This window comes from Numida meleagris, chromosome 23 (assembly GCF_002078875.1).
Source record: "Numida meleagris isolate 19003 breed g44 Domestic line chromosome 23, NumMel1.0, whole genome shotgun sequence".
Lineage (NCBI taxonomy): Eukaryota > Metazoa > Chordata > Aves > Galliformes > Numididae > Numida > Numida meleagris.
This window is the reverse complement of record NC_034431.1, coordinates 6,283,274-6,300,826: the sequence shown is the minus strand read 5'-3', so window position 1 is coordinate 6,300,826 and position 17,553 is coordinate 6,283,274. Positions and strand designations below refer to the sequence as shown.

Here is a 17,553-nt window from a genome sequence, read left to right as displayed (position 1 = left end):
CAACACTTCCATATGCGAGCTTCTGGCTGTCTGTCCACTCCTCTGGCAGGTTGCATTGGTGCAGCTCCCCACTGAGCCAGTCAGGGTCCTGTGGCTACCCTTGCTCCTGCCCTCCATCCTCCATCACAGGAGGCAGGGGAAATGGCAGCTAGGGTGTCTCTGCTGCCACCTGCAAGCCCCTGGCCCACCCCTGTCCCCATTTGGTGTCTGCTCCTGGCACAGCTCCTGCCTGGCTGTCCCAATGCCGCCACCACACTGCCTCCAGCCCTGGCATTTGAGGGGTTTCCTGGGGGTTTCACCATCTCCCTCTTTCTGCAAACTTTCCACGGAAAGGGAAAGCCACCTGCCTGGGGCAGTGCAGGTACTTAGTGCCATTGCGAGCAGGTCTGGTGTGAGGACAGACACCAGCACTGTGTCACCTTCCCGTGGAAAGGATCATGCCTGGGTGAGAACGGAGTCCTGCACATCGCTGGAGAGCAGAGCAGGTGCTCAGCTGGGCCCTGTTACTGCGCCCCGTGCTTTATTTGCCTTGTGGGGCAGTGTGTTTGCCCAGAAGCATTACCAGGCTGCACCCCTGTTTGCAGAAGGTTGATGGTGGCTGCGGCTGGCAGGGCTCCTGTGCCGTGCTGCCCAGCTCAGGGAGCCCCTGGGAGAAGCAGCTGATGGGCAAGGTGCTGGGCTGCCCAGGAGATGGCAGCAGCTTTCCACAGCCCTGGCTGAGGACGCGGGCACTGGTCTGGGTATCCTGGCTGCAGCAGGGCTTGGGCCAGGTGGACCTGAGGATCCCTTCTACCTCTACCAGTTCGGGGTTCTGCGGTTCCAGCTAGGCACCAGTGTGCACTGACAGCCCTGGGGAAGGAGAGCAGAGTCAGAGGAATATGGCAGAGATAGGACATGGCTGCAGCCAGGTAGCGTGGGATGCCCTCAGCCCTCACATCGTCCCTATCCACATTTCACACTGGGATGTGCCGTATTCAGGGCAGCTCTGAAGGGTGCTGTGGTTGGGCAGGGGGCTGGAAGGGTTAAGAGGGCTGCGGCTGCCCACAGGTGTGGGTGCTGCTGAGGGTCTATAAATGGGGCTGGGGCTGAGCTGACCGCTTTCGGCACTGCGGCAGTGGGAAGCGCTCTTTGTGTCATTGTGGCAAAGGTATGGGGAAAATCTGGGCTGGGGGAGGAGGGAGGAAGTGAGAGGGAATTGTAGTGCGTGGTGAGCCAGGGATGGCAGCCCTGGGAGGTGGGCAGTTTGGTCATCTCCAGGTCAGCTCCAGCTCGGGTGTGGGGTCTGGGTTAAGGTGTCTGCAACTTCATTCTGGAAAGACAGCTTCCACCTCTCTGGGACTGTTTGTTTATCCCTGCTGCCCCCTCATTCTAGATTTGTCCTTCTGAATTTGCCAACAGGAATGTGACCTCTGGTGCAATGTGGAAGGGGAGAGGATGTATCCTATAGGAGTGGTTTAATCATCACTTTCTACTGGCATTTGGAGATTTCCTATTTAATCAGTAATGAAAGTGCCTGGCAATTAATTCAGTAGGGCTCTCAGTGCCCTGAGCGCTGCAGTGTTGGTTCTGCTCTGACCTTCCTCACTTTCATTCCTTTTTGAGGAGTAATAAAGTTGCTGTGATTAATTGCAAAAGATACAGATTTCTTTCCTGGTTCCCCGTGGCAAGTAAAACTCCTTGGTTTAAAACCTGGACATGTGCATTTAACTTTGTGATAGGCAAGCTTGTTGCACTGACTAGGGGCAGGGGAAAATAGGGGAGGACAAATATTAAAAGTCTGTGCTTGGGTTGGAGATTCAGCGCTGCCTTGGCTTACTGCCGGCTGCAGACACAGCGGCAGAACCTCTTGTGTTTAGCCCCAGAGGAGTCCCTAATTAGCGGAGAAACTGCAGAGCTCTGAGCATGTTTGGGAATGCTTTAGTGCAGTGGCCCCCTGAGGTTCATTAAACAAATGAATTCAAAGCAGTCAAACAGCCAGGATCTTCAAAGTGACAAGGAGCTGGGTCCCAGGGAGAGCAGTACAACCGTGAAAGCAAGCTGGCGTTGCAACCAAACCACCTTCCCAAATGGATGAAATAAAGGTGGCCAGATCCCCGCAGGATGACAGGAACTCCTGAACACCCAGGCTTACCGTGCTGCTTGACGTGAGAACATACATCAAAAACCCATTTAGAAGATGCCTATTCAGTCCTGCCTCCTCCTCCATCCCTCCTCCTGCAGCACGGGGGCTGCTGTGTGTGGGTACCGGAGAGAAGTGGGGTTAAGGCTGCCCCCACCTTGTGCCTCTGAAGATCTGAAGTCTGTGCAAGCCTGGATCTGGTAGCACATGTGACAGTTATTAATGAAAGTGTCAGCAAACCCAAAGTCAAAGGAGATGAAGAATCGCTCACACTGACACGCAAATGGAAAATAGAAAGGATGGGGCCAGAGGGAGGCAAGCACAACAGACTGCCTGGGGCACAGCTGTGCTTGCAGGGAGAGGCATCAGCATTTTGGGCCCTGCTGCCTGGGCAGGAGTTTGGGTGTCATAGAATTATGGAACGGCTCAGGTTGGAGGGGACCTTAAAGCCCACCCAGTGTCACCCCCCGGCCATGGGCAGGGCTGCCCCCACCAGCTCAGGCTGCCCAGGGCCCCATCCCACCTGGCCTTGAGTGCCTGGAGGTGTCCCAGTGCCAGCTGCAAGGAAGAGCACCAGACTGGATACCTGTCAGATACCTGTCCCCTAGGTTGCCTATCCCAGTAATCTGGGCCCTAATTTAAAGAGGAGAAGTGTGTATTCTTCACAGGAAAAAAAACCCAGCAGGTTCTAATCCTTGCTTTTAGCCTCCCTCTCCTGATACAGGATTTCCCAGCATCTCTATGCGAAACACGTCCCTTCTTCAGATAAAAAAGGCAATTTTCCACTTGGGCAGCAGGAAGCAAAGTGCAGATTACAATACCTGATGGTGTTTTGGAGGAATGCTAGCATGTTCCTCTCCCCATATGACAAAGTCATTATTGGTGCATGACAAGGACGAGCAATAGGATGTCTGAGCCATCAGCCACTGCATAGAGCGAGGGCTCTGCTGGCACTCAGAGCTCAGTGGGGAGCAGAGAAACCCAAGGACAAATCCATGGGCCTGGGAGGAAAGGCATGGCATTGCCAGCTGAGCAACAGGACTGATGGCTTAAAGTATAGTAAGATGCCCAAATGTATAAAGATATGGATGGCATTCACTTCTTCAGGCCCCTCAGGATACACAGGAGCTGGCTTTAACCTTGTTAGCCCAATTCCTGGCAGTGTTAGTAAAGATGAATTTACCTTCCTGAAAGCCCATAGTCTGTCTTAGGGCTGAATGCTCTGCAAGATGGAATATGAGTTGCAACGATGTGTCTTCTTTTATGGTTTGTCTAAACACATTTCAGCTGATGAAAGCACAGTCATTTCTTGAAATTGTACTTTAACCATCAGCAGCAAATCAGTCTTCAATAATGGTGAGTCCGGCGGTGGGACCAGCACTGCAGCAGCGTTTCTCAACCCTCCTGCCTCCCCCAAGTCTCTTCTGCTTCCTTCCTGGGCACTGCAGAGCCTTTGTCAGCATTGATTGAGTGAATTGCTGGAGCAGAACAATGTGTGCTCCCTTTTCTAACCAGAGAACACCTCTGCTCGCTGTTGATAAATTATATGTAAATTACCTTCCATTTCTTAGGTGCTAACATTAAAAACAGGTACAAAAATACTCTACACCACGCTGTGAATATCAATGAGATTCTTTGTTTTTACTGGCTCAAAACAATGACGTTTGATGAAGGCTCATTTGAGAGAGATGCTGTGTTCCAGAGATACCTTCAAAGTTACACAAATGCAGCGAGGGCAGCCTGAAGCACTCATTGTCCCTCTCCCATTATTTCCTTGCTGTACGGATGTAAATTGGGCACTGGTGGTTCTGAGGAGCAGTTTTGTTGGCTATGAGTACAGTACAAAGCTCTCATCCGTACAAATCCCAGTGCTCTCTGCTTGGGGCGGTGTGTTGGTAAATGCTGTCCTCTGCGTTCAGTTGCTCACTCTTCCGTCTACCTCCTCTGTTCCTTCCCTTCATCCATCAGCACAGACCAGTGCTGTAGAAGAGAAACAGCATAGGTAAGAGAGGGCAAATCCCAGGGCCCCTGGGTGGGAGCAGTGCAGGGATCCCTCTCCCTGAGCTCTGTGCCACCGAGCAGAGGTTATGTCATGCTCTGCTGTTCGCAGAGAGCACCCTCTGAGCCATGGCTGCGAGAGTCTCAGACTGCCCGATATTGACGAGACCACTCAGGAGACATTATGCAATGCTATATGTTAAGTTAAAGAGCCCAGTGCATGAGTGTGCATCCTTTTGGCTTGCCTGGGCCACATATATGGTTGCACTGAAAGTAATGCCTCCCATTTATTTCCATCAGATACAAAGAGCACACTAACACTGTTAAATAGAGCACATTCTCAGCTAAAAAAAACACTGCTTTTCAACATAGTTACAACCATGAGCTGGGCATTTCATAGAATCATAGAATTGCTCAGGTTGGAAAAGACCTTCAAGATCATCAAGTCCAACCGCAACCTAACTGTACTGCCCTAACAACCCACTGCTAAATCATGCTCCTGAGCACCACATCCAAATGGTTTTTAAACACATTCAGGGATGGTGACTCAACCACCTCCCTGGGGAGCCTGTTCCAGTGCTTAACAACCCTTTCTGTAAAGAAGTTTTTCCTGATATCCAACCTAAACCTTCCCTGGCACAACTCGAGGCCATTTCCCCTTGTCCTGTCACCAGTGAGAAGAGACCAGCCCCGCTCTCACTGCCATCACCCTTCAGGTATTTGAAGAGAGCAGTGAGGTCTCCCCTCAGTCTCCTCTTCCCCAGACTAAACAGCCCCAGTTCCTTCAGTTTCTCCTCGTAGGGCATATTCTCCAAGCCCTTCCCCAGCCTTGTTGCCCTTCTTTGGACCTGCTCCAGCACCTCAGTGTTCTTTCTGTATTGAGGCGCCCAAAACTGAACCCAGTACTCGAGGTGGGGCCTCACCAGTGCTGAGTACAGGGGCAGGATGACTTCCCTAGTCCTGCTCACCACACCATTCCTGATCCAAACCAGGATGCCGTTGGCCTTCTTGGCCACCTGGGCACACTGCTGGCTCATATTCATCCAAATGTACATCAGCACACCAAGGTCCCTTTCCGTCAGGCAGCTTTCCAGCCACTCCTCCGCAAGCCTGAAGGGTTGCCTAGGGTTGTTGTTACGAAAGTGCAGGACCCAACTCTTGGTCCTATGGAAACTCATACAGTTATTTTCACCACCAGTGAACAAGAGATGCATGCTGCACATGTCAAAACCTGCACCAGCGAAGGTGACCCACCGTCACCACTGCTGAAACGCACCACCCACCCCTCACTGTGCTCACATCCACTGTTTGATCTCCAAAAACATTTACCAAGCATTGATAGATGTCAGTGGGTGATATTTTTTCTGCACGGAGGAATTCAGTGACACACATTTTCTTCATCCACACGTCCATGTCAGACACCATTGTGTCAGCCTGCCCCTCTGCTGCCATCTGTCACACGGCAACAACATGGAATGGGATATTGGTGGAAAGGTTCCACTTCTACTGCCATACAACCACCATCCGCCTCTGCTATCGTGGGCTGACATAATAAAATAGGAGGCATTACTTTTGGAGCAGCCCTCGTGAAATATGCAATAGAGTTAATGTACATAAGTAATAAAGCTTATTTTAATTTTTAATATTTTCTATTCAAACAAAAAACAGAGAGCAACAAAGCCATCAAACCAGTGGGATCTGTGACCTTGTTGTGAAGCTAAAGCATCAGCCTGGTTTGATGGCAGCGGCTGCAGTTCTCGGTGAGGTCTCATGGAGTTGGTCAGAGAGGCTGATGAAATGTTACTCTTCCCGTGCTTCATCCTTGAAAGTGGCTTCATCTGAATATGAGAGATACAAAGAAGAGAATTTTTGTTCTCCCATTAGTTTGCAGAGGTGGAAGGATAGGGCTGATGGGGTAAGTGATGGGTTTGCTCCGGTAGCTGGTTTGCTCCAGTGCAGCTCTGGCAGAAGGCACAGCTCCTTCTGCCTTTGGGTAAGATATAGCGTCTCCTCTGTAATAGCAGCACCCAGGACTGACAAACTAACGAATGATGCTATTTTGAGAGCACATGTGGGCACCAGTGCTCAATTTATCAAAGGTGAAGAGGGACTGCAGTTAATTATATATCACAAGGAAAGCGGGGAGCCTGCCTTGCCCTTGTCACAGGCTTTCTCTCCTGTTTGCTGTGGCCCAGGGATTTGTAGGTAAATCAGTTCTTTCCTCCTAGTTACACTCCTTCATTGTTATTTCGCCCTGTTTCAGTGATCATTTCTCCCCGATCCTTACGAGGAAGGTTTTGTTCCCCTCGGAGGGCAGTGATTTCCCTGGGTGGGATCCTTAGAGGTAGGGGCAGGGGATGCAGGAGAGACGTCCACCTAGTGAGTGCAAGCCCAGGTGTCACCCTGCATAAATCACTCATATTTTTACCCTAAATACACACAGTACTTAAACACTGCAAATCCCGGACAATCCTTCAATTTTATAAACTCTGCGGATTGATTTTCCGATGAAATCCTCTCACTGCAAGATCCAGGTTCATTTATATAAATTATACAGTGATTTATTTAATGACCTACTTTGAGTGCTATAAATTCCACCACGTCCGTGCGATTTATTATTTAAACACCACATAAATCTTGCAGGACAGAGAGCGGGGAGAATGCGTGTGGAGGGGAATAGCTGGCGTGGTGCCTGACCCAGAGGAAAACAAGGTGTGTGTTGGTGCGCTTGTATGGAAGGTGTGAGTCAAACCACACTGGCAGAAAGCCTGGCTTAGCTCCTGGAACAGCTTTGAGGGGAACTGTCTGAGATTTCTTCAGCTGCATACATTGTAAAGAATCTCATTACTGCAGTAGAGCCTTAATAGTGAGTGAGTGTGGCACTAGAGAGGAGCCCATGGAAGAATATCAAAAGGCATTGCGATATCTCATCTCAGCTATCTGAAACTGCTATCGTTCTTTTCTCTCTTTGTCTTCCAAAATGAAAAGGTAATGGGCACACAGACATGTGAATCATAGAACAGCTTGTTTTGCAGGAGACCTTAAAGACCACCCAGTGCCACTCCACCAGCACAGGCTGACCGGGGCCCCATCCCGCCTCGCCTTGAGTGCCTGCAGGGATGGGGCACCCACAGCTCTCTGGGCAGCCTGTCGCAGTGCCTCCCTCTCCCTGCTGCCCCTCCTCTGTTGGTGCAGCCCAGGGGACAGTCGGCCATGTACACAGATCGAGTGAGAACGAGCTGTGTTCAGACATCTCACATTGTGTGCTGGAGGAATGATGTCCATTTAAAGATGCTCTAAATTAAACAAAGGTTTCAACAGTGTTAATTGGTTAATGGTTGCAAAGAGCTCTGAAAATGCAAAGACCCTTATAAGTGATAATTATTATTGTTGTTATTATCAGGTCTACAGCAGCGAAGCACATGTAATTGGTGGTTAAGCTCCCCAGACACAGTCTAATCCGAAGGCACAACACAGCTCCCACCAACCAAGGGGTATAAGCAGGATCAGTTCAGCTCAGCTTGAGGGAACAGAGGGAGATCTGTGAGGTTCATTGTGTACCTGGGGCCAGACACCATGCTGCTGTGTGGCACTGCCTTCTTCAGGAATGTTAATTTTAATGTTATTAGTTGAGTTACTTCCCTTTATGTACCTCGTCAGGAAAGGCATCACCTCGTCTTTTTTTATTCACATAAGGTCACCGTAGGAGGAATTGTATTCCCCAGAGACATTGCACTCTCAGGGGCAGAGAACTCAGTGATCCAGTAGTGAGGATCCCATCAGCTGCCTTAGAAGGCAGAGTGTGGCAAAGAAGAATGCTCTGAAAGAATGTGCTAGATCACAGCCTGGAAATTAGACGTTTTTATCTTCATGTTGCAAAGAGGAAACTGAGGCTCTTCTCACCTCTCTCTGTTGTTGTTTTGTTCTCCTTGTTTGATCAATGAACCCAAATGCCCCATCCTTGGAAACACCCAAGGTTGGGTGGATGGGGCTCTGAGTTGTGGGTGTCCCTGTTCACTGCAGGGAGTGGGACCAGATGGCCTTTAAGTGTCCCTTCCAACTCCAAGAATTCTATGATTCTGGGAGATCACCCAATGGAAACATATTTCAGCATTGACTAGGCTTGCCCTGCGTGCCTTGGAGAGATGTCTGAAATTAGCAAGGATATAAAGGGCTGGGTACCATGACCAAGGTTTGTCAGAGACCCATGGTTTGGAATGGGAGCAGCTCTCTCCTGTCATTGTTAATGGGTAGTGCTCAAAGGTCACATAATTTTTTGTTGTTGTTGTTTTCCTTTGCTGGCATCATAGTTTTTAGTTATATTTCTGCACATTTGAAGACTGTTAATTAGCTCCCTTCAGAGCTCTGCTCACACTTGTGGATTTTCCCATTTTAGCACACTCTGATTATTATTTCAGGCTGGACTAATGAGCAGAGGGAAGAAGACGTCATTTTAGTATAGGTTAAGTACTACAATGTCAATAGTTTTTTTTTTGTAATTACAGAATATAAAGAGGACGAATGGCTAATTGCAGAACATTAAGAGGACAACTGAGTAGAAATAGCTGAAGTTTCTGATAACCTATCTGAACCTTATTTGTTCAATCGAAAGTTATTTTTCTGAGCAAACTTTTGACACAAAGAATTTTTTCCCCCAGCTTCAGGACTGGTGGGCAGAGTCAGTGCAACAGCCACAGATTGGCCACTCTCATTTGGCCAGAGAGCTGTGGGTGCCCCGTCCCTGCAGGCACTCAAGGCCAGGTGGGATGGGGCCCTGGGCAGCCTGAGCTGGTGGGGGGGCAGCCCTGCCCATGGCCGGGGGGTGGCACTGGGTGAGCTTTGAGGTCCCCTCCAACCTGAGCCATTCTATGTTCTATGATATCTTTTCATCTCATTGCAACATGTGAAGGAATTAAGCCTCGGTGAGCAAGAAACCATAGGCTGGAGTGAGTCATGGTGCAGGATGCAGATAATCTTGCTGACAACACAAAAGAAAAAAAACAATAGGTGAGATCAAAGGAAAACCAGAGGGAGTATTCAGTGCAAATGTGGACCCCAGCTCCAAAGACTTTATACATCACCAGAAAACCTGCAAGCAGCTGACCCAGATTTCTGCCATCACAGAACTCCTGGGGCATGGGAATAGCTATGTGCTTAGTGAGATCAAGTAAACAAAAGAAGGAAAAAAAAAACCACAAGGGAGCTTTTTCCACAGCAAGAGTTTGTGCTCGTTTCCCTTAGAGCAATTAAAGTTTTGCTAGAGATAATTGTATTTTCAAGAAAACGGTTAATGAACTGGATAAACAACAACAGGAGGAAATACAAAGCCAATAACTGTCCAGCTGTGATGCATGGCTCTGTCTGCAAGTTAAACACAGCGCTTCTGTGTGGTCACCTTATCCCCGGTCCCCAGGATGCTGGGGGTCACCTGAAGCTGACACATGGGCACAGGGCCTGACCTCCCTGCCCGGGACGAGCTGGGCACCAAGACAGAGGGCAGGATGTCCCTAAGGGCTTCCTCTTCATGTCCACTTCCTGCAAATCCAACTGCAGTCATGTCCAACCTGGGGCCAGTGGGGTGTATGCCACCTGGCTCATCCCACCCTGCGGCCGTCCCCTGCCCCATGCCATCACTGTGTCAGCTCTGCCCCACTGAGTGGTGCAGCCTGGCCCCAAGCACGCACCCATCACCCCCAGCACCCACACAGCAGTGTGCAATGGGCACTGTGCGGGCTGAAACCAGGGCACGGGGTTTTGGCAGCACGTACGTTTGTGAAGAAACATTTGCCAGAATGAAGTCCATCGAACCAGACTGATGCGTTAGTTTCACAAAACAAGGTCACAGATTCCACTTGTTTGAAGGCTTTGTTGCTCTCTTTTTTATTTTAATAAGAAATATTAAAAAATAAAATAAACATTATTACTTATGTACAGTAACTCTATTGCGTATTTCATGAGGGCTGCTCCAAAAGTAATGCCTCCTGTTTTATGTCAGCCCACAATATCAGAGGTGGATGGTGGTGGTATGGCAGTAGAAGTGGAACCTTTCCACCAATATCCCATTCCATGTTGTTGCCGTGTGACAGATGGCAGCAGAGGGGCAGGCTGACACAGTGGTGTCTGACATGGACGTGTGGATGAAGAAAACGTGTGTCACTGAATTCCTCATGAATCCACACTTGCTGAATGTTTTTGGAGATCAAACAGTGGATGTGAGCACAGTGAGGGGTGGGTGATGTGTTTCAGCCGTGGTGACAGTGGTCACCTTCCCTGGTGCAGGTTTTGATGTGTGCAGCATTCAGGCTCTTGTTCATTGCTGCTATTGGTGGTGATTATGTTGAAAAATATCATTTTGTAGCTGTGAATCTGCTTTATTAAATAGTGTTATTGTGCTCTTTGCGTTGGCTGTAGTTTCCATGCAAATAAATGGGAGGCATTATTTATGGTGCATCCTATGTATACACAGCCCAAGACAATTCCTCTTCACTCAGCGCAGCCCAGACAAGCCAAACAATTGGACACCCGTGTGCAAGTGCGTTTAGTGCTGAGCTGGGGGTGGGGGAGATGTGAAGAGTTGCACATAGAATCAAGAGTATGTATTTGTACTGGATCCTGTGAACACGAAGTTCAGAAAAGCACGTCCTTCAGAAGTGACTGCTGGTGGGTGTCACACACGAGGTTGCCTCTCGAGCCCTCTCTGTGCACGATGTAGCTGGAGCTGCACTGCGGCTGGGGTGGCAGGCAATTATTTTTTATAATGGAGGGGAAATGACTTTCCTTAATGGTGCATGATAAGTTCTTGCGTGGTTCTCTTTTCTGTCTGCATGCTTTCATAATGGGGTAGCAAAGTCTAGAGAAGCTCAGGGGCAGCTCTTGCTCAACACAGTGCCCCTGGTGAGGTGGGCAGGCGAGAGGGGCAGTTGGGGCTGTACTGCCCGCATGGACTCCAAGGAATGGATGGGCACAGCCACCTGTACTTGCTGATTAATAGGATTATGAACTGCTTAGTCAATGACAACAGAGCGAGCTGCCCTGGGTGGGAGACTTCTGCAGTCCTGGCCCTGGCTGAGAGTTGGTTGTTCTATAGGGGGGAGCAGAGGGGGAAGGACTGTTTACAGAAAACAAAACTACAGCTGACACTTGCTTTATTTTTAACCAATCAGCACAGCCTTGCTTTACAGAGGATGTGACTCATCATATCATAGAATCTTATGAATCATAGAATGACTTAGGCTTGAGGGGACCTTAAAGATCATCTAGCTTTAACCCCCGGCCATGGGCAGGGCTGCCCCCACCAGCTCAGGCTGCCCAGGGCCCCATCCCACCTGGCCTTGAGTGCCTCCTCTAATGAAATACTGTCTGATGGAGACTGAGCACAGGGACATCTCAAGCTCAGGCAATGCCATCCTCATTTCTTCTTGCTTTTCACTAATGTAATCTCCTTGCAGCTTTCTCCACAGTCATTTCCATGTTTGGTAATGCCTTTGGAGCGTGCAGAAGGAGGTGGCTCTGCTTTAAATGGGAAAAACTCCATCCAGTCTGGGACCTGGAAGCTGGCTGGAGATGTAGGTTAGATGTGAGGAAGCAATCCTTTCCTCAGAGGGCGGTGAGGCGCTGGCACTGCTGCCCAGAGAGCTGTGGGTGCCCCATCCCTGCAGGCACTCAAGGCCAGGTGGGATGGGGCCCTGGGCAGCCTGAGCTGGTGTGGGGCAGCCCTGCCCATGGCCGGGGGGTGGCACTGGGTGGGCTTTAAGGTCCCCTCCAACCTGAGCCTTTCTATGATCATATGAGATGGCTGCGTCTTGCCCAGGTACTACTGCTGTCTGTACAAGTCTGTGAGAAGCAGCCTCCAAAGCCCATGTTCACTTTGGAGAGTGCACATAAGGGCAGCACTGAAAGCCAGGACTGGTCTTGGCCAAGGCTGTGTGTTCTGCAGCACAGGGTTATGGGAACCAGGCTGAAATCCTGGCTTGCTGGAGTTGGTGGGACTTTTGCCATCAATTTAATTGGAGCCAGAATTTCCCGCCACTAACAGTGTTAAAAGCAGGCACTGATCCAAGGACATGAATTCTAGAGTTTGCTACAGCACTGATGATGGCAGCACGGCTTGGGTTCTTGCTGCAGGAGTGCACTCGGTGCTGGGCAGCTTCCAGCCGCAGTGAGGGGCAGTGGCATGAACTGGTCAGTTTGTATAGATCCCTTCGGAGCTGGGCTGCTTGGTGGAAGGGAGGCTTTCTGCTCTCTGAGATGGAGGGGCTCCGAACAGCAGCAAGTGCTGGATGCTCCCAGCACCCATTGCTGGGAAATCATAATGTTTTAACTACAAATCTTCCTGTGCAATGTTTGTTCAATTTAATAAGTTATGCTGGAGAATAAATAGGTGATAAATTACATCCTGGCCAGGCAAGAACTTTTATCTCACTTGTCAGGTCTGTGTAGTGTTAATTACACCCTGCCTTGGATTCCTCCGGGAGAGATGGCACAGGGCTGCGGCGATCAGCTGTGACGTCCTATCTCTTCTTTGATTTTTCATTTAATCAGTGCCCAATAAATGTGTAATCTCCACATCTGGACATCTGTGTTTGATGTAGCTGAGGAGTGACCCTACTGAATTCCAATTGAAACCATCCCATGATGGGACTGGATACTCGGGCTCCTTCTTTTCCAGCATCAGAATGGGGTAATGTCAGTGAAGTCTGTGAAGCCCAGAGAGACCCTGAGAAGAGGATGTGGGGAATTAAACAGGCCAAGTCCTTTTAAGAGCATTTCAGGGGGTGGTTTGCTGCCCCCTGTGCACTCAGGGCAATCGCGTTTAATAGCCACTGATGACTGATAGACTGTCAGATGGATTTCCTGCTCCTTCGTAATGCTTTATCAATCCGAGCCACAGTGATATTTGCTTATGGCCATGAACTGGGGCACTTTATCTGCAACTAACTTACTCCTCTCAGGCTCTTCATCTTAGAAACTCCTCTCTGAATTAAATAGAATGACTGGCTGTAGTTTTCATTTCTGATGAACAGGTGATAAATTATAACACAGAGGAATGAGGTTTGCTCTTCGTATGTGGTTGGTAATATGCTTTAACCTTCCTGTGGACAATTTTCTTCGCTGAATGTTATTTGCATTGGAAGGAACTGGCTTCATTATTTTATGGGTTAAAAATCTGATTTGTTTGCTTTGTTTCCTTCTTTCAATGAACTTGGTTTAATAAATGCTAATTATCCTTAATGCCTTAAATTAATTACAACCATTTTCACTGCCCTTCTGCATCTGTGCTGCATCACGGATGGATTGCCATGGCAACGCACTTTCTGGGCTGAGCATCACATTGGGCTGCCATGGGCCGCAGCAGCCTTTGGGCAGTGTATGGTGTCCAGCTCCTGGTAGGCACACTGCAGCCAAGGGGCTCTGTGGAGTAGTGGGAATCCACTGCTGGAAAGAAAAATGGGTTTAAGTCTCTCCCTCTCTTTGTCTTAGAATCATAGAATGGCTCAGGTTGGAGGGGACATTAAAGCCCCCCGGCCATGGGCAGAGTTGCCCCACACCAGCTCAGGCTGCCCAGGGCCCCATCCCACCTGGCCTTGAGTGCCTGCAGGGCACTCTCTGGGCAGCAGTGCCAGCGCCTCACCGCCCTCTGAGGAAAGGATTGCTTCCTCACATCTCACCGACATCTCTCCTCTTGTCATTTCAAGTCATTCCCCATTGTCCTATCACTATCAGATCATGTAAAAAGTCGCTCCTGCTCCTGTTTGTAATCTTCCTTTAAATATTGGAAGGCTGCAATGAGGTTTCCTTGCAGCTTCCTCTTCTCCAAGCTGAACAAGCCCAACTCCCCCAGCTGTCTTCACAGCAGAGGTGCTCCAGCCCTCTGAGCATCCTCGTGCCCTCCTCTGGACCCGCTCCAGCAGCTCCGCATCCCTCCTGTCCTGGGGGCCCCAGGCCTGGGCACAGCACTGCAGGTGGGGCCTTCCAGGGGCAGAGCAGAGGGGGACAACCCCCTCCCTCTCCTCTCCCTGCTGCCACCCCTCTGTTGCTGCAGCCCAGGGGACTGTCGGCCTTCGGGCTGCACGCGCACACTGCTGCCTCATGTCCCGCTTCTGTCCATCAGGACCCACAAGTCCTTCTCCATGGGGCTGCTCTCAACGAGTTCTTCTCCAGTCTGTGCTCATGTCTGGGACTGCCCTGACCCAAGTGCAGCACCTTGCACCTGGCCTTGTTAAACCTCATCAGGCTCACATGGGCCCATCTTTCCATTTTGTCAGTGTCCCTCTGGCTGGTGTCCCTTCCTTCTGCCATATCACCTGCACCTCTCAGCCTGGTGTCATCAGCAAACTGCTGAAAATGCACTCAGCACTCACACCCACTGTCTGTGTCACTGATAGAGATGCTGAAGAGCACCAGTCCCAAGGCGGATCCCTGGGGGACACCACTCATCATTGATCTCCACCTGGACATAGAGCCATTGACAACTGCCCTCTGGCTGCGACCATCCAACCAATTCCTTATCCACAGAATAGTCCAGCCTTCAAATTTGTCTCTCTCCCATTTGGAGGTAAGGATGTGGTGTGGTCAAACACACAGCTCCAGGTAGATGACATCATTTGCCCTTCCTTTGTCCACTGATGCCTTCACTCCATCACTGAACACACTGGATGGGTCAGGCACGCTCTGCCCTTGCTGAAGGGCTGACTGTGTCGGTTCACCTAAACCGAGGTCGCTGTGAGTGTGTTTGATTTTGTATGGCCTGGGGCCCTCGGGTTCCTCCTGCCCGGGGGAGCAGCAGCAGAGGCGACAGGAGCGGAGCCCAGGATGGCAGCGCCGGGACAGCCACCAGATGGCGGCCCCCGACCGGGCAGCTCCGTCTTGGACAGCCGAGCCCCGCGGCAGCTCCTGAGCGAGGGATGCGACGGTCCCGAGCCGTGAGAAGGGGCTGCGGAGGCGCCGGTTTCGCTGTGCGGCCCCGCACCTCCTCCCCGACGCTCGGGAGGGGCTGCTCGGGGCGGCTCCATGCATAATTTACAGCTTTGCTGCAGTGGTTCCAAGCCTGTGGGCTTTGAAGTGCTTGTATGAAGGGAAGAAATGCTGTTATGTTTTTGCTCTTCTTTAGTGCTTTGGGCAGGAGCCTTAAAGAGATAGAACTGAGATCAATAAGAAGGAGGATAAAGTGATAGGTTGTCTGTAGCTGTTTGGGCACATAATTCACCACTGGGACAAGAAACAGCTTTGGCATAAGTGGGAGAGAAAGACAGGACCATTGTGATGGAGAGCACTGCTTCATCCTCGCTGTGACATAGGCTTCCTACAGGGATCCGGTTGCGTCCCTTTGCCACTGCCCACTCTGTTCCCTGTCTGCAAGGAGGAATGCTTTTGCAGATGAAGACTGCAGCTCTTCTCCCAGCGAACCCCCCATCCAACGGTTTGCTGTTGCTTTTGTGTGAATGGCAGCTGCAGCCAAAAGCAGGACTGGTGAGGCACTGGCACAGGTTGCCAGAGAGGCGGTGGTGCCCCGTCCCTGCAGACAGCCAAGGTCAGGCTGGACGGGGCTGTGAGCACTGATGGAGCTGTGGGTGTCCCTGTGCATTGCAGGGAGTGGGACCACGTGGCCTTAAGTTTCCTTCCAACTCAAACAATTCTGTGATTCCAAGAGTGCTTTGGGAGTGGGTTTTAGGTGAGTACAACAGGGCAAGGATGGGACTGTTCCATGCCATCCGTGATCAGACCCTATCTGTTGTTATGCTGCCCTTCCCCAGCACAGGTTGCTCGGATCAGTCGCTCCGCTAGCTGCAGGGATATATTCTGCCTCTCTTCCTTACCATTCTGAGTTTCTTCATGGACCAGTGGCTCTGATATTCAGTGCTGCTGTTGTTGGGAAAACTCAATGAAAACACAGGGCAACAAATCAAGGAGCAATTGCTTCAGTGGCTATTGACGAACTCTTCGCAGCTGAGCATGAATTTTTCCAGTGACTATCATACACATGCATTTTCCTGTCACTTTTTTTTTTTTGCAAGATGTTCAGCTTCCTAAGAATTGCAAATCTTTTGTCTTTGAAAATCTTGCTTGAAGCAAAGTAGCCCTTCCTTCTCCAAATGGCTACACTGAGTTTGCTGTCCCGGGGCACAGCTTTGGTATTTTGGGCAACACAGAGAATGGCCAGGGCATTGCCTTCCCCATTGCTCCTTCTACAAAGGCAGGCTGCAGCGTTCCTCTAGGGAAACTCTCCTCCAGGCAGACACCTGTTTCTTGGGCAAACCCTCTGTTGGCATCACTGTGTACTCAGCAGGAGGATGAGATCCCTGGAAGTTACCCATCACGTTCCAATCTCCAAATGGAAATCTAATGTAATCCGATGTTTTGTGTTGTCTTGCCTTCAGAAGAGGGATGAATTGAGCCCTTTTCTTGTAATATGCACTTTCAGTTCTAGCTTATCTGGGTTCCTCCAGTCCTTTTTAAAATGGTCTCTCCTCACAAGGAATGAGTCTTCCCTGCAAGCCCCATGCCAGGAAATCTTTTCTTGCAGTATGTTTTTGAATTGACTGAAAAGCTGTTGGACTCTCTTTCATTTTTGCTCAGCCTGTGCCTCAAAAATACCCATGAAGGATAAATTGTTTACTCTAACGTCTTAATAGATTGCTTGTCTTGTTACATTAAAAACATTTTCCAGGGAATGTACAGGCTATAGATCAACCATTATAATTTAAAAGCGAGTAGATAATGTACAATTGCAAATGACTTGCGAAACTTCCCTTTGACAAAAATTCTCTAAAGGCTTGTCTGTCCAGGTTTAGATTAATGGGATGGGATTTTTCTTTTGCCAAATTTCTCTTATACACATTTTCAGTAGCATTTTGCATCTTGGGTCTTCTGTTTTTAGTACTGTGGATGAAATCTCCTGGGGTACTATTACAATTTGTGCATTAAACATTTGAGTCAGACTTCGATTGCTCAGTGTGGGCAACTTGAGGGAGTGGGATCTCTATTACCGGGTTGTGGAAGTATGGCAAAGACTCTGAGCTCTCATCCAAGCCCTCTGGAAAAAGAAGAAGTGGATAAGCATCCACAGAATGAACTGGAAGTAGCAAAAAGGGAAAAGTAGGAAATTTACAGCACTGTCAGTGGTTCTGTGATGGATGTGGCACTAACTGGGTCCTCAGGAGTAAGGGCACATCTCAGCAGCTGGGAGGGCAGTCGGCTGCTCCCAGCATTGGGCACACATCTCTCCAGCTCAGCAGCTTGCAAAGCTCTCATCAATATATTTGCATTTCAAAACAAGTGGATAGCTTGATCTCCTAAGAGCTCACATAGGATGACTTCTAAAAAAAGAAAAAAAAGCAACTAAACAAAACTCCAACATGTTTTTCTTCCTGGTGAAACAAGAATAGAGAGCTCTCCTCTCCTCTCCTCTCCTCTCCTCTCCTCTCCTCTCCTCTCCT

The 17,553-nt window shown here is 49.6% G+C and overlaps 1 long non-coding RNA gene across 1 annotated transcript; it reads left to right on the top strand.

The window, feature by feature from the left end:
• Nucleotides 583–1,634, top strand: LOC110387777. Its single transcript, XR_002432725.1, has 2 exons — nt 583–908; nt 1,399–1,634. It is a non-coding gene; the product is annotated as an uncharacterized LOC110387777 (long non-coding RNA).